The 16,523-nt window shown below is 38.6% G+C and overlaps 1 protein-coding gene and 1 pseudogene across 16 annotated transcripts in view; both read left to right on the top strand.

Moving 5' to 3' along the window:
* ERC2 (ELKS/RAB6-interacting/CAST family member 2) overlaps positions 1-16,523 on the top strand; it is a 974,141-nt gene that overhangs the window by 74,479 nt on the left and 883,139 nt on the right. The window lies entirely within an intron of this gene.
* Positions 15,874-16,523, top strand: part of LOC109389078 (profilin-1 pseudogene) — a 47,848-nt pseudogene continuing 47,198 nt past the window's right edge.

Genomic DNA, 16,523 nt, shown 5'->3' with positions numbered 1-16,523 from the left:
TTTTTAAGCTGTATATTCAGAATGAAATATATCTATTGGCATAGCTGAGATTTTCAGCTTAGTTTCCCATCCTCAGACATTAGCACTACTGTGAAGTGACTGAATTTCAGAAGCATTCTGAATGCTTCATCATGCCTGTATACCATCCTTGTGTTCTTCTCTGCATGTATAATAAGCCAGAACTCTGGCAAGATTTGCCTACTTTCAGCCTCTGGGAGTCTGCTTTGACTTAAGGCTAATTTTTTTTTGTTTTTGTTTAGATTTTTATTGGGGAATTGGGTGAGGGGAACAGACAAGTTGTTGTCCTTTTGTACTTCAGTCTAGTTGTGGAGGACGTTGCTTCACTGGCCCATGTTGGTATTGTGATCATTACACTCTTCCCGGGTGAGGCAGATTGGTCGCCAGCCATTGGACGGCAGCTCACACGGTTGCTCACGCTGGCCGCCAGCCACTCATGGTAGCTCATGGCAGCCCACTGCAGCCTCACTGCAGCCTACACTGTCGCTGGAGACTCATGGCAGCCCAGCTCCAGGTCGAGCTGTTGTTCACCATCTTAGCTGTAGAGGGCGCAGCGTCACTGGCCCTCATGTGGGATCCGAACCGGGGCTCTGTTGCTCAGAGCTGGCATCCCAAGCCAACTCTTAAGCAATGTGCCACTGGCTGGCCCTAATTTTTAAATTTTTTTAATAAAAGTACATGGGCTCTAATGGCTTTCGGATTGTAGCACTTACTGTAACCTCTGTGGAGTTGTTGGTTTGTCACCCGTGTATCTATGACATAGAAAAATTCAGTTAATTTAAGTATATGGCATGGAGTGCGTGATGTCTGAGCCCTCACAAAAGCTAATCTTTGGTGGGAAGGTATTTTCTTTATGGATTATTGGTATGCTTTGTTGGTCCTATGTCATTTATTAGCTGAGTGTCCACTTGACATGGTCATATTGTACATAGGAAAAACTATGGGATCAAAATTCAAGACATTTAAATTCTAAATCTAGCTCTGCTGTAGAGTTGCCAGAATTAGCAAATAAAAATATAGGATGCTGTGTTAAATTTGAATTTCAGATAAAGAAGGGATAATTATGTAGTATAAGTATGTCCCAAATGTTACATGTGACATACTTAAACTAAAAATTATTTGTTTACCTGAAATTCAAAGTTTATTGTGTGTCCTGTATTTTATCTGGCAACCCTACTCTGCCGGGAGCTAGTTATGTGATATTTGGCAAGTTACTTCACTTCTTTGGGTCTCAATCCCCATCTGTAAAACGAGGGAATTGGAATAGGATCTCTAGAGCCTTTCATATTCCTTTTACAATAATTTGTGCAAATATACTCTCATATAAGTGTACAAATGCAGATACATATGAATATTCTTTACTGCTTTGTTTGACTTCCAAAAGATTGGAAGAAACCTGTGGTAGAGATGGTATTATTTGCAACTCTCTGTTTCCTCCCATATATGATAGTAAAAGAATCCTTAATTTATGATGGGCACATGGCTACCTAGAGTAAAGACTACGTTTCTCAGCCTTCTTTGTAATAAAGCATGAGCACATGTCACTAAGTTGTAAGTATAAATAGCATGTACAGCTTTTGGGAAGTGCACTTAAGGGGAGGGGCATGACTTTCCCCTCCTGCCCTTTGTTGGCTGGAATGTGGACATTGTAGCTAGAATGGGAACAGCCATTTTGGACCATGAAGTGAACTTGGAATGAGGCTATGCCTGGTAGAATAAGAGGGCAGGGGCATGGGTGTCTGACATTGTAGGGTACCAGAGTAGCCCTGTACTGTCTATTTCCACACCTTTTTTGTAATAAATAAAGATAATTTTATCTTGTTTTAGACACTCTTATCTTGAATACAGTTAGATCTTATCCTAAATAATATACACACTAAATATGTCAGGGAGAGACTGACTAAATTAGTTATGATACAGGAATAAAATGCAATATTGGGAAGCCTTTAATAAGATTAATAAGGTATTATTAATTAGGAGTATATGTACCAATATGAAGCATTTGCATAATTATGTAAGTGAAGCAAGCAAGCTAAGAATAGTGTATGATACCACTTGTGTAAAGAAAAGGAGCTAAAGGAATGCATTTATATAAGTAGACTCTCTCTGAAAGAATAGGCAAGACACTGGTAACAGTCATTGCCGGGCACTGGGGAACTGAGAATCCAGACTGAAAGGAAGACATTTTTATCTTTCTGTACTGTTTAAACTTTAAAACCAAAGCCATTTAAAAAACTTAAAAAATAAATACTGTTTTGTAAAAGTTCTGACATGCTTTCTAGAACACTGTGTACAAGCATTGTTCTTCGTGCTGGGGAGGACCTAGAGATAAGTTGAACTGAGTCCTTTGTCTTCTAGGCGCTTGTGCTCCAACAGGAGTGCAAAGACATGAGAAATGATTGATCGCCATTCAGTAGTTTGAGGTAGAAAGTGGTTAAGTTTGAAAGTAGGAAAAGGAAGAAAGGAGGGGCTTTGGGAGATAAGAAAAGGGGAGCAGAGTGACTTTTCAGAATGAAAGGTAGAAAGTTGCCAGTGTTCCTAGTATTGGAGACAGTTGTAATTTCTGCCTCCTTCAGTGTCTTCCTCCATCCTCCACCCCATTCTCCAGTGAGCTAAATAAAGGAAAGGAGAATTAAAAAAAAACTTCCCTTTTTCTGCTTTCAAAAGTAATGCAATTCAAATGAATTATAAAAAATTCAAACTTGGAAAAAATATTTAACATAGAAAACGGAAATCACATCACTCTAAGATAACTACCATTAAATATGGAGTATATTTCTTCATATTTTTCCTATGCATATATTAACATTATAAATGCATATTATATTCTAACTTGCTTTTATTGTTTAACAATACATCCTGGACACCTTTCCACATGAGTATGTCAAACCACCTCATTCTTTTAAACAGCTGTCAAATATTCTATCGAGTGGACAAACTATTTTATTTGGCCAGTCTCTTATCATTGACACCTGGTTAGTTTCTAGTTTTTCAGTATTACAAATAATTGCCCAGCACAGCAAGTGCTTCTGATGAATGAACTACGAGGAGAGACTATCTAGGTAAAATGATATGAATATATAAAATTTTAATAGCTTTTGCCAAATTGTTGTGAAAATTTCTATTCCCACGAACATTGTTATCTTGAGTACAGTTAGATCTTATTCTAAATAATACACAAACTAAATATGTTAGGAAGAGACTGGCTAAATTAGTTATGGTACAGCCATAAAATGCAATATTGGGAAACCTTTAGCAAGATTAATAAGGTATTATTAATTAGATGTATATGTACCAATATGTAACATTTGCATAGTTATGTAAGTGAGAAAACCAAGCTACAGAAGAGAGTATATGTGGGCCGGCCAAATGGCGCATTGGTTAAGAGTTGGCTTGGGACACCAGCTCTGAGCAGCAGGGTCCCAGTTCAGATCCCATATTAGGGCCAGTGACCCTGCACCCTTTACAGCTAAGATGGTGAACAACAGCTTTACCTAGAGCTGGGCTGCCATGTGTGGCCGGCAATGGCGTAGGCTACAGCAGGGCCACAGTAAGCTACCGTGAGTCACCGGCAGACAGCATGAGCAGCCAGGGGCCGCTGTGAGCAGCCAGGAGCTGCCGTGAGTGGTGGTCCAGTGGCCAGCGACCCATCTGCCTCAACCAGGAAGAGCGCAGTGATAATACCAACATGGGCCAGTGAAGCAACGTCCTCCACAACTAGACTGAAGAACAAAAGGACAGTAACTTGTCTGTTCCCCTCCCCCAATTCCCCAATAAAATCTTAAAAAACAAACAAAAAAAAGTATGTTACCATTTGTGTAAAGAAAAGGAGCTATAAGAATGCATGTGTATATGTAGACTGTTGTCTATGAAATGGTGATCAATCAGTCCTCGTGTCTTTATTTTATTTTATTTTTTAGATTTCTTTTTTAAATTGGGGAATTGGGGGAGGGAAACAGTGTTGGGGAATCGGGGAGGGGAACAGACAAGTTGCTGTTCTTTTGTTCTTCAGTCTAGTTGTGGAGGACGTCGCTTCACTGGCCCATGTTGGTATTATCATTGCGCTCTTCCTGGGTGAGGCAGTCGCTTGCCAGCCATTGGACGGCGGCTCACAGCAGCTCACGAAAGTGCATGCCAGCTGCTGGCCAGCCCTACTGCAGCCTATGTAGTCGCCGGCCACTCATGGCAGCCCAGCTCCAGGTCGAGCTGTTGTTCACCATCTTAGCTGTAGAAGGCGCAGCGTCACTGGTCCATGTGAGAACTGAACCAGGGCCCTGCTGCTCAGAGCTGGCATCCCAAGCCAACTCTTAACCAATGTGCCACTCAGCTGGCCCAGTCCTCATGTCTTTACACTCCTGTTGGAGCACAAGCTTCTAGAAGACAAAGGACTCAATTTAACTTATCTCTAAGTCCTCCCCAGCACAAAGTACAAATGAATTTCTCTTTAAGCACAAATTTTCCAATCCTGAGTTTTTCAAATCAGTATTACGAACAAAAAAAGAAATCTCATTTTAATTTCTATTTTTAACGTTTTTTTTGTAAGCATTTTAGGTTGGCAGCCACTTGGAGTTCCTCTTTGATGAGCTGTCTGTTCATGGGAAAGAGGAGATCCTAACCCATTGGTGAAAAGTATCCTTTCCCGAATGTCTCATTTAAAACACAGCAATTTCCATTTGGATAATTTCTTAAGCCACAAAAATCTCCAGTTTCCCTTTTAATAACTGAAGACCAAATCCAAAGACAAGTTAAAGAACTTAAGGTTTGGAATAATATACTTTAAGACCTCAGTACTTTGGTTTTTAGAGCTTAGAGTCTGAAATTCTTTAATAACAGCTTTAATGAGATAAAATTTACATACCATGCAATTTACCCATTTAAAGTATACAATTCAGTAATTTTTAGTATATTCAGAGAGTTAAGTAACCATCACCACTATCAAATTTAGACTATTTTATCACCTGTAAAAGAAACTCCTGTTGATGGCTCACTAAAGTTTGTATTGTGATGCTTTTGCGATCTTCACAGAGGTTTTTGTTGGTGTAGCTGATGGTTTGATGATCCCAGCTTTTAGTCAACTGGCCTGTGTTTGATTTGGGAAACTAATTATGTGAGAAAGTGTTTCTGTGAGAGAACTTTCTAGTTGTTTAATTAATTAATTCATTTATTTCATAAATATATTAAGCTCCTACCAGAAACTGCCTTAACTATAAGGGATGTTGAGGTGAAAATGGCATGCTTAATCATTGGTTTCAAGGGCTAAGAGTTTTGCATGATCTATCCTAAATACACAGTTATAAAAACAATGAATTGTATTAAGTGGCATGAAAAGAGCGCATGACTGGGGGCTGTAACTGAAACCTCACCTGTGTAGGATACAGGAAAAACTTCCCTGATGGAGTGACATTTTAGCTGTAACATAAAGGATGACTGGGAAAGTACAGAACATTCCTGGTAAGGGGAATAACAGATGTAAAGACCTTGAGGGAGGAATGGGCACGTGGAAGGAACTCAAAGGGAATGTGGACAAGAAAGAGCTGAAGGGAGTGCCGTTTCGGGTGAGATTATGGAGGTGGGCGGTTGCCATGTCAGGTAGGACTTCCTAGGCTGTGGCATCTTGTTTGGACTTTGCCTACCACAGCAAGTGGCCAGTGAGGAGAATGGAGAAGAAGGTTAGAAATATGAGGCCCTTGTTTACTGAGATCCTTTGATCATAACCACCATCATCTTTACTGCAAGCCATTTTTTTATTGTACTTTGTATAAAAGTCCTTTCTTCAAGTGACACTTTAAAATAAATAGTCAAGGATTTTTTTTCCCTTTTTATCCCAGTGGAAAGCTAGTTAAGCTTCCTCAATTCTGAGAGTGGGTCCTGAAAGAGGACTTACTTTGTGGTGAATTCTAGTGTAATGGTCAAAGAAGAGGGGTAGACAGACGTTAGTGAGTACCAATAATACCTTTGGGCAAAATGCATCTCCATCAGGGAGTTGATGTGAACCCTTTTCATCTCCCTAGAGAAGCAGGAATTCTTGAGTCATTGTGCACATGCCTACCATTTCCTCTTTAAACTGTCCTTTAACAAGCCCCAAGAAGATAGAGGATGCTTTTATTGGTTGGAAAAAAAAAAGAAATAATGATTTGATGAAGTTAACTTTGGTTCAGGATGGAGAGCTAAAGATGTGATATATTTCCACAGCTAAGGGCCAGAGAACATTGTCAAGGCAATAAAACTGTTGTGGTAGCATTAAATGTTATATGGACATCCATCCATCCATCCATCCATCCATCCATCCATCCATCCATCCATCCATCTATCCCTTTGCTTAGATAAATCCACTTGCATCTTGATAATTTTGATATTTGAAACATTTAAAAAAATTGTTTCTTTAAGATAATTTGTCTCTTGGAAATGCCTCTTCACCTTCATCTAGCAGAGGATAGTATCTTTGCTATTATTTTCACTACAGGATTCTAATATGTTTACTTGAATATATTGCGCAGAATGTAATCTTCTGTACTGTGCTTTGTATAGAGTGGGCACCCAATAAGTATCTGATTTGACTTAAAATTGAATAGTATCCATGAATGGATGAACTAATGGGAAAACTAATCTCCCATCAGATATGATTTGGGATATTGTGATGACCAGGGGACAGAGAAGGTTATTTTTAATATTTTTCCTAAAGCCCATAGGCCTATTTTAATTTGGTAAATAAAAACAAAGTATCTGTTTGCAGGCACATTTTTTTACTCCCCTGGAGAGATGTTCTGCACAATCTCATTAGTAACTCATTCCTGGACATGGTTACCTCACAAGTACACTCTCCCTCATGTGAAGTCTTAATTGCTACCTCTATAATTGCAGCTCATTTTTTTTATCCCTTCCTAAATGATAACAAAGAATATGGAGTCACCATCTTTCTACTTACTTGAGTTGATAATACTCACCTTAAATGGTAGACATGGCACAGTATTTAGAAACAAGGCTACATCCTTCTCCCTGTCCCCCATTCCCTATTCCTTTCATCTTTCTCTTTCTCAGTCTCCTTATTCTTAAAATGGGAGTGATGGTAATACTTCTAGTTGATGTGAGGGTCTTGTGGTCAATGATTGATAAACTCTAAAGTTCTAGACAGAAGTTAATGACACATTATTTTGTTCTTATCCCCTCACTGGTGAGGGGGGTGTAGCCAATGGTGCACACTGGAGGCTATGACTAGGGAACTTTGGTGGGGTGACACTGGCCTCAGTCCAGGAGAGAGCAGGGAACTCAGCCCCTTGCTCCTTATGGCGATCTTTCAATGGAGAATAATTTGCAGTGTTGGTATTTGGGAACCTAAGTTAGCATTTATTTTTGAAATGTCTCCTATGTATGAGAGTGAAAGGTGTTCAGGGTATAAGGTGGTCAGGGTATGTGCTGGTCTGAATGTTTCACTTAGGTTCTCATTTTAACATCTTTTGAGATGAACTCAGGAGCCATTATCCTCATTTAACTGATGATGAAACTAAAGGGCAGGGGTGTCTGACCTAGTAGGAGTCATATTTAGAAACTGAAGTAGGTGCTGTCACTTCAGTGCTTTTCCTCCACAGCACTTTGCCCTCTGCTCTATTCCGCTGTCAGATTCCAACCTTAAGTCGGTGGCTTCCTCTATCCTGGGAGGGGACCTTATGAGTAGTGCTATCCTGGATGTGACCTAGGCTCAAAGCAGTAGATTAAATCCCAGAACATGATGATCCCACCCCTTCATCAGGCCAGGTCAGTGAACTCTTGATTATATTGCATGTGAACTAGTTGAATCTTAAAAACAAAACAACTTAAGTATCTTCTTGACACTGAACATGTTTCTTAATCATCCCTCTTATTTCCAACTAGAGTGTATATAGATTGCCCCAATGACAATTCATACTGCTACTCTCCATTTTGGATCCAGTGTCAGAAGTCACTAATTAATCATGAAACTTTCCCAGTAAACCTAGTTTTGACTTTAGAATCTTTCTAAACCCAAAGCCCCAGGCAGCCAGTCACTACTATTTGCTGTCCTGTGTTGCTTTTCACTGTTAATGTAGCTTATAACATTCTCATTACCTAATCATTTAGGTTGGGGTTATGGAGGAATGACCTAGACTTAGTTTAGTTGGAAAAGCAAGCTATGAGAAGAAAGTCATGGAATTCTATTTTTGGTATAAGAATAAGAACATTATTAGAAACCCAATGTTGAGTTGGTTGTAATTGTTTTTTCTGAAACTCAGTGGGAGGATTTCCAAGAAGTTGAGTGATAGATCTTTTGTGAAGGGTAAAATACACTTGATAGAAAAGCTGATGGAAAGCTAATTAACAAATACTACTAATCAGGGCATTTTATCCCGTTGAGAGAGTTTTTGAGAAAAGGATTGTTTTTTTCATTCTAAGAACACTTTATTCCTGAATTCAACATGGTCATTTATTTTCTTGATTGTCACTGGTTTAGAATGGAAAAAGGACTTATTAACTGAGATGATTTTTTATTGTTAAAATTTCAGCCTTATTTGAGGCTGCTTTTCAGAACCAGCTGTAGATTTAACCATCAAAATTTAACAACCTTTGTGGCATTGGATTTTTAGAGCTGTTGTTAGTTGCTGTTAAATTCCTGTTCTTGGCGCCCCATCTGGATGGGTCTAGCCCTCCTAGGTCAGGGAATGACAGATCCCTGCAGGATTCTTGAATGCTCTGAACCATTCTTTTTTAACCTAGAGGATGACATTTATGGGTTCTCAGCTTGGGCTTCTTGACTCCTGATATTTCCTTCCAAGCAGCAAAATCAAAGGGTAGATGGAGTGAGATGATGGGACCAGATAATGACATGATTTAGTACCTCTGCTGCCACTAGTGGAAGTCAGCTGAAGAAGCAACAGGCCAGCTCCCTTGAGAACACAGGCTTGACTTACTTTTTGGGACAACGTTCTTTCTGTGACACAACCCCTGAGGCAACACTAACAAGATCACGTGCATGTGTCACCTGCCATCTTAGGTGGGATGTTTAATTTCATTTGGAGGTGGCTTTTCTCATTCTTATGCTACTATCATGAATTAAGGTGCCCCTTTCAGGGTGACTGGATATTATGTATGTAGCTCTGAGGACCACCAGCACTGCTTGGTCAACTTCCTTCTGTGTGTCTTATTCTTGTGGTTAAAAAGATGCAGATTATGTGAGACCTGATTTTCTCTTCATTTTGCTCTCTTTCTCCATGAAGTATGGCTTTTGCCTCAAGTCCTGGCTGGACTGGCAGGGTTTCTCCTGCCTTTGTTAACTGAACTCCTTGATATATTTTACTTCTTCCATGTAATAGTTTTCTCCTGTGATCAATACTTTCCACCTAACAGCTATTACCTAACTGGCTTATACTTTTTGCTTTCCCCCATTTATTTAGAATGCGGTACAACTAGAAAGTGAGCTATTTCTTGTTCATCCTTACGAAAAGAGTTCTATAATTTGTGCACTATAATTTTTGTACTCTTTGTCTCCTAAAACTATTTCTCTTCCTATCTGTAATATCTTTTTAGACTCTGGAAATGTAGTTAGTGCTGATTTTAAAGGTTGACACATTTCTTATCCCTTGTGTTTTTTATTGTTTCTATTTTTTTGGGGGGGGTTGCCACCTATATGCAAAATATTGGGTGAGGTGCTGTTGGGGTTCAAAAATGAAGGTTTAGGCTTCTTATGGAGGGATGGGAAAGATGAGATATGTACACAATTGCCATACAAAGTAGAAAATGATACAGACCAAAATTCCAGTTTGGGTAGAGCACTGTGAACATGTAGAATATGGAAGGAATCATGGAAGGCCTTCTGAAGGTCGCATTTGAAATAGCCATAGACATTCTAGACTATAAACTGCGGGAGGGCAGGGACTGTGAGTTCTCTTGGATACCACTGTGTGCTCAGGGCTGAGCACAGTCCTTAGTTCATAGTGCATGCTCCTCAAACAGTTTTTATGAAAATGATGATTTGGGATTTGAATATGTAAATATCCCATTGGAAAATCTTACTCAAAGAAAAGGAGTGATCATGGGGATGCATAGAATTGAAGATGAAAACAGGAATCATCTGTGAGGATCATGTCTGCCTACAAATGTATTATAAGATTATAGGAATCTGTTAATTCCAGCTTTCGCTGCACACCCAGTGAATTATTCCAGTCATAGGCAAAGAGCCTTTGTTGAAAACGAGAGCTGGAGACGGAATGTGGGACTTGCTCTGTCCCCTTATTTAATCATTTCTCTTCAGCATTAATGTCTGGGTTGTACACTTTTTGTAAGGACACTTTTGGAAAAGAAAGAGGTGATAGAAGGGCAATAATATTCTTCTCTGAAATGGAATTTGATTGCCTCTCCTCTGTTCAGGCAATGAGGTTTATAAAATCTTGTCATTCTTGATGGCTTGGATGCATTAGCAGAAGCAATGGTGTTGTCATGGTAGAAAAAAAACAACCAAAAACCAAAAACAAAAAATGGCGAAAGAATATTATCCCATACCTGCCTGACCTAATCCCAAGTTTCACAGACACAAAATGGCATATTCTGAATACTCAAATAAACACGGGAGAAACAGTAGGGAGGTAATCTTTAGTATGGTCCACTGCCCATTTTATTGGCATGATCATTTTAGAGAATTTTAAAAATCACTTTACATTGCATAGGTTAAAGAGAAACCAAGAACACACACAGTGTGATGAGACTCCTTGAGGCTTATGCAAAATTAGACAAAGGTCAAGCTGTTGAATTTCATGGCAGAAATTTTTTTTGTGTGTATGTGGCTCCATAGTAATAATAAAAAATTATTAAATACTTTTACAGTAGTTGTAAAGGATTTAAATTTATGGCATTTTTACATTTTCAAAGTTGATTTGACATTCCTTCATGTCTATATTCTATTTATAATTTAGCTATAATTTGAACATACTTTAATTTTAATATAACTATTAAATTTTTATAGATTAATGACATTCCTATAGATGATATTTCACATTTTTGGTATCTTTTTAATAGTATGTATTTGTACACCTTAAGATGCCTCAATTCTGATTGTCTGTAGTCAAGCCTTATCTTCTTGGTTGACTGTAAGTCCCACTTGGGTAACTTCCAGACAGAGCCATTGTCTGACCCAGCTCTAGCCCCTGATGTGACTAACATAATGGCTGGCTCATTATAATTCTTCAAAAATTATGGGATTAAATCAAAGCAAACTATGTCATATGTTTTTGTGACATTTATTTATAAATCGAGGCAGGAAAGTTTTGGTAGATACTATTAGGTTGTTGGAAAAGTCATGAATTATTTTTTTTATGTTTTTCATTGCAAAAATGTGTCATGACTTTTCCGACAACCCAATATTTCTACCCAAGAACTGTTATTCACTTTCTTTCTTTTTAAAAGAAACTGATTTTGTTTGGATCAGCAATCTATCTAGGCCCAGAAGATGAACCATGATTGATATAAACTGGTCAAGATAATCCTATTTCCTTTGATAGATTTTTAATTTCCCAGCAACTCTTTTAGTTTGGGGTGGTCATATGTCATATAACCCATGGACTACTGAACCATAAGAGGAAATGGCTGGAAGTTGGCTTCTGGGAAAGCTGTTGCCTCCCTCATTTCCCCTTTTGTTTTGAACATGGACATGCTGCTTGGAACTGAAGTGGGCATTTTGCTATGGTGATAAAAGTATGAAGAATGAAGAAAGATTGAAAGAATCTTGGTCTTGGATGGCATCATTAGGTGGCACAGTTGATGCCAGAAACCACCTAACTCCAGACTTCTTATTTTGTGCAGAAAAGCAAAGACCTGTTGGTTGTGATCACTGCATTTGGATTTTTGTTGCTATTGAATTGAAGTGGAGATTGTTTAGTGAGGGGAGAATATTTATGACAGAGCTTTTCTTCATCTAAGGGACATGTACAACAGGAGAACACTTGGAAACCATCTGAATCCTGCTCACTGGTGGTTCTAGGAAACTCCTTGCTATCAACAAAAGGCTTTGGGCTCTGTTGTAACCACCTTTTCTATGCCATTCATGTTGGATAAAAGAGCTTCTGTTATACCTATTGTTTTATTTGGCCAAAATCTTAAATTACATACAGTGTTGTATTTAGCATTTACTTTATAATTAACATTATATTGTATGCATTTCTCCATGTTTTATGTGGGCTAGCAATTTAATATCTTTAAAAGCAGTAGCTGTCTCCCAGTGACAGTGTCCTGTTCATTGGCAGAGCCAATTACTAATGCTGTATTTCTTGCATGGAAAACCAGTGGAGGAGGGGGTCTGGGCCAAGAGGTGCCAAACACCACTTATCAGAATCAAATTTTTAAAAAAAATCTAGAAAAAGCAGGTAATAATTCTCAATTATACAGATTATAATTTAGAGTGTCTAGGGTGGACCCTTTATTTTTAAAAGCTCTCCACAATTTTGGGTGATTTTCTAGGTTGGGAAATCATCAAAATAAACTAGGAGAAAAGTACAATCAAAGCTGATCTCTATAAGCGTTGTATCAGGAACAAGAGTCAATGAATTCTAGGATGTTTGAGGTATTTGTCTGATATAACTATTATTATTAATATTTAATTTAATCTAGAATATTCTGAAGTTGACATCTTGTTTTTTGCTGTTACCGAGTTTTTAGTCTCCCTTGATTTTTCACATTTAGTACCTCCCTTACCAGGTGACCTGCAACTTCAAGTTGTAGATATAAGCCTTTGTTTAAGTGTTTTCCTAATCATCCCCACTGGATCTCTAATTTTTATGGAGCTGTGTTCACTCTTGAGAGGTAGTTTGGAGTCTTCTGTTTATTCATAATAAACAACATTTTCCATTCTCTCTTTGCTTGCCCAAACTGAGGCAACTTTGCGGCCATACGTCTATCATTAGTTCATAATAGTTTCCCTTCTGGAAAAATCCAAGTTTACAGTGAATGTCCCAGGAAGCAAGTTTTCTCATACTGTATCTAATTTGCAACCCACGCCATTTATCTGCAAATAACAATCTTTTATAACAATTTAATGCATGGTAGGTAGATTACCAGCCTTGTAACTTTAGAGATTCCCCTTAAAGGGACACACATGCATGTAAATCAACATAGCTGAAGAAAGCAAACCATTTTAAAAGAATATTTATGTATATAGATTTTCCTAACAGCTAAAGCTTTAAAAAAGCAGAATGGGATTCCTCTGAAAGTAGAGAGTTTCCCATCACCGGAGGAGGTGTTCAAATACAGTTGAAATAACCATGTGGTGATTTCAATATTACAGAAATGAATTGCTCGTGGGACCTGTAAAGCCTTTATAAAGTACACATTATATTGATTTTTTTATCCACTGGTTGCTCAAATATGGTGCACTTAGGTACACATGATGGCTGGGGAAATTATTCTTTGCTCATGCTGGGTGGCCTTAGGGTGTTGTGTAGAAGGACTTCAGCTCTGTTTTGCAGTCACAGGTAAATATATAGTTGATAAGGACCTCAGATATTCTCTAACCAGATGGCCTCAAGTTTTTAGCTCATGTGCCAACTCTGGCTGTCAAGAAGGAGACTGATAATGTAACTGAACTTTTATGGGAAAGAGTGCTGTGATTAGTTAGTGATGTCTGTCCTGGGCATGAGTTGGGGAGTTGTAACATGTGCGATACATATCTGCCATCCCTACTGGTAGAATCTGTTCATTTTACATTTTTTGGAATTGAAGTTAGAGGAGTCAGGAGAAACAAGGACAGTCCAGAAATAAACCCTCACATATATGGTCAAATAGTTTTTTGCAAGGGTGCTAAGACCGTTAATGGGGAAGGGACAGTCTTTGCAACCAATGGTGCTGGGAAAAGTGGACATCCACATGCAAAAGAATGAAATTGGACCCTTACCTAACACCATATAAAAATGAACTCAAAGTGGATCAAAGACATAATAGCTAAAACTATAAAACACCTAAAACATAGGGGAAAATCTTGATGACATTGGATTTGGCAGTAGTTTCTTGGATAGGACACCAAAAACCTAGGCAACAAAAGAAAAAATAGGTAAATTGAACTACATCAAAATTAAAAACTTCAGTGCGTCAGACGCTATCAACGAGTATACAGGCAACCACAGAATGGGAAAAAATTGAAAATCTGTTAAGGGGTAATATCCAGAATAGATAAAGAAGTTTACAACTCAACAACAGAAAACCAAGCAACTTGATTAAAAAATGGGCAAAGGACTTGAATAGACATTTCTGTAAAGAAGATATACGTTGGCCAATAAGCACATGAAAAGTTGCTAAACACCACTAATCATTAGGAAATGCAAATCAAAACCACAATCAGATACCACCTCACAACCATTAGGATGGCTATTATTAAAAAAAAATACCCTGAAAATAAGCAGTATATGGAGAAATTAAAATCCTTGTGTATTGTTAGAAAGAATGTAAAATGATATAGCTGCTATAAAAAACAGTATGCTGGTTCCTCAGAAAAACTAAAAATAGAATCACCACATGATTCAGCCATTCCATATCTGGATATATACCCTAAAGAATTGAAAGCAGGGACTCAAACAAATATCTGTACAATCATGCTCATAGCAGCATTATCATAATAACCAAAATGTGGAAGTAATCCCAATGTCCATTGACAGATGAATGGATAAATAAAATGTGGTATATACATACAATGGAGTATTATTTAGCCTTAAAAAGGAAGGAAATTCTGACAGATGGTACAACATGAATAAACTTTGAAGACATGCTAAGTGAAATAAACCAGTCACAAAAGGACTAATACTGCGTAATTCCATTTATGTGAGATATCTAGTGTAGTCAAAATCATGGAAACAGAAAGTAGAATGGTGGTTGCCAGGGGCTGAGGGGATGAAGGAATGGGGAATTATTTAATTTAATAAATGGGACGTAGAATTTCAGTTTGGGAAGATAAAAAAAGTTCTAGAAATTGTGATGATTGTACAATAATGTGACATACTAATGCCATTGAACTGTACACTTAAAATGGCAAATTCTGTATTATATGTTTTATCACAATGGAAAAGGAACAAGGGACATGACAGAGATGAGATTAATTTGCAAGTCCTTACACGTGATTTGGTGCTTTTCTTGTTCTCACAATTCCATTCTTTCAGCATACCTTTTGTTGAGTATCCACTGTGTGCCAGGTACTGTTGTAGATGTTGGGAATAGAAAATGAACAAAAACAAATCTCCTGCCTTCTTGGAACTCAAGTGCTAGTGGAGCAGCCAGACAATAAACACCACCACCACCAAAGAAGAATATGTGGGATGTGAGATGGAGATTAGTGGCATGAGAAGAACAAAACTGGAGTAGTGTGAAAGAGTCCAGATCCTAGAGGGCTTTGTTGTCCAGTTTAGAGACTTGGGTTTTGCTTTGTGTGGCATTCTATTGGAGGGTTTTTTGAACAGGAGAGTGATGGGATGTTTTAACAGAATTTCTCTGGCTGCTGTGTTGAGAACAAACCATAGGAGGGCAGTGGTAGAAGCAGGAAGCGTGGAGGCAAATGCTCTAGTCTGGGTGAGAGAGGTTGATAACTTGGACCAGTATGGTATCAGTGATATGGTCAGTTTCTGGATGTATTTGATTATAAAACTGAGTGGATTTATTGATAGGTTGGATGGCAGATGGGAGAGAAAAAGAACAGAATGATTCTAAGGTTTGGGGCTTAGGCAATTGATAGGATGGAATTGTCATTTACTGAGGGGAATGTTTTAGGGGAGAAGGTTTGGAAGGTAAAACCAGGGATTTGGTTTTGGCCATCTGAAGCTTGGGATGTCTATTAGACATCCAGGTGGAGATGACTACTTAGTTGGCTCTGCAAGTATGGAGTTCAAGGGCGAGATATGCAGGCAGACTAAAGATATAAATTTGGGACTGATCAGCAGAAATCTGGATCGGATTGCCAAGAGGGTGAGTCTAATATAAAGTATATAGGATAAATAGAGAAGAGAGGGTGGCCAAGGACTGAGCCCTGATATATCCCAACATTAAAAGGTCAAATAGGTGAGATGGAAGAAGCAAGAGGTTATGGTATCCTTGAAGTCAAGTGAAGAAAAGTATTCACAGGCAGGGACGATCAATTGTCTCAAGTGCTTCAGGTAGATCAGGTAATATGCGAATTGAAAATTGACCATTGGACTTAACAGTGTCACTGATGACCTCAATATAGCTAAGAGCTCTTTTGGGGAAATGATGGGGGTGGGAAGCTTGATTCTAATTGAAGTCATAGCCTAGAAAACTTATTCCAGAAGTTTTGCTGAAAAGGAGACTGGGGCCAGCTGAGTGGCTCAGTTGGTTAAGAGTGTGAGCTGTGAGCAACAGGTTGCTGGTTCGATTCCCACATGGGCCAGTGATCTGCACCCGAGCTGAGCTGCCGTTGAGCTGCCAACAGGTGTCAGGATGGCTCAGCTGGTGAGAGCACGTGCTCCTAATAACAAGGTTGCGGGTTCGACTTCTGCATGGGATGGTGGGCT

The sequence above is a fragment of the Hipposideros armiger genome, unplaced genomic scaffold (genome assembly GCF_001890085.2).
Source record: "Hipposideros armiger isolate ML-2016 unplaced genomic scaffold, ASM189008v1 scaffold_220, whole genome shotgun sequence".
Classification (NCBI taxonomy): Eukaryota; Metazoa; Chordata; class Mammalia; order Chiroptera; family Hipposideridae; genus Hipposideros; species Hipposideros armiger.
This window is presented reverse-complemented; position numbering and strand designations above follow the sequence as displayed.